Genomic DNA, 769 nt, shown 5'->3' with positions numbered 1-769 from the left:
TTTTAAAATGCATTTTATTGAAATATAATTTATGTATAGTGAAATACACAAAACTAAAGTGACATGGGTCAATGCATTTTTTTTTTTTTTTTTTTGCAATGTTCCCTTCCTTCCCCTCCCCTCCCCTCTCACCCCTGGCAACAAACAAAGAAAGTTTCCCTCCATATGTAAACCTTTCCTTGACCCTCCAACAACAAACTAATACTACATTTGTCCTGTGATTGACTTATTTCACTCAGCATAATGTCCTCCAAGTTCATCCATATTATGTGGTGTTTTGCAGACTCTACATTATTCCTTAGTGCTGCGTAGCATTCCAGTATGTATATGTATAGTTTGGTCATCCACTCTTCCGCTGATGGGCACATAGGTTGGTTCCATCTTTTTGTTATTGTAAATAGTGCTGTGGTGAACATGAGCGTGCATGTATCTGTTCCTATCCTGGCTCTCACCTCTCTAGGATATGTACCTAAAAATAGGATTGCTGGGTCAAATGGTATCTCCAATTCCAACTTTCTAAGGAATCACCATATTGCTTTCCACAGTGGTTGTGTCAGTTCACAGTCACACAGGCAGTGTATGAGACTCCCAATCTCTCCAATCCCCACCAGCATTTGCTATTTTCTGTCTCATTGAACCTTGCCATCAGTGCTGGGGTGAGATGGTATATCTCATTGTTGTTTTGATTTACATCTCTCTGATGATCAATGATTGTGAGCATCTTTTCATGTATTAGCTGACCACCTGAATATCCTCCTTGGTGAAGTGT

This window comes from Orycteropus afer, unplaced genomic scaffold (genome assembly GCF_000298275.1).
Source record: "Orycteropus afer afer isolate SDZICR_OR568_19922 unplaced genomic scaffold, OryAfe1.0 scaffold00250, whole genome shotgun sequence".
Lineage (NCBI taxonomy): Eukaryota > Metazoa > Chordata > Mammalia > Tubulidentata > Orycteropodidae > Orycteropus > Orycteropus afer.
The sequence above is the reverse complement of the archived record's forward strand: the minus strand, read 5'-3'. Positions refer to the sequence as shown.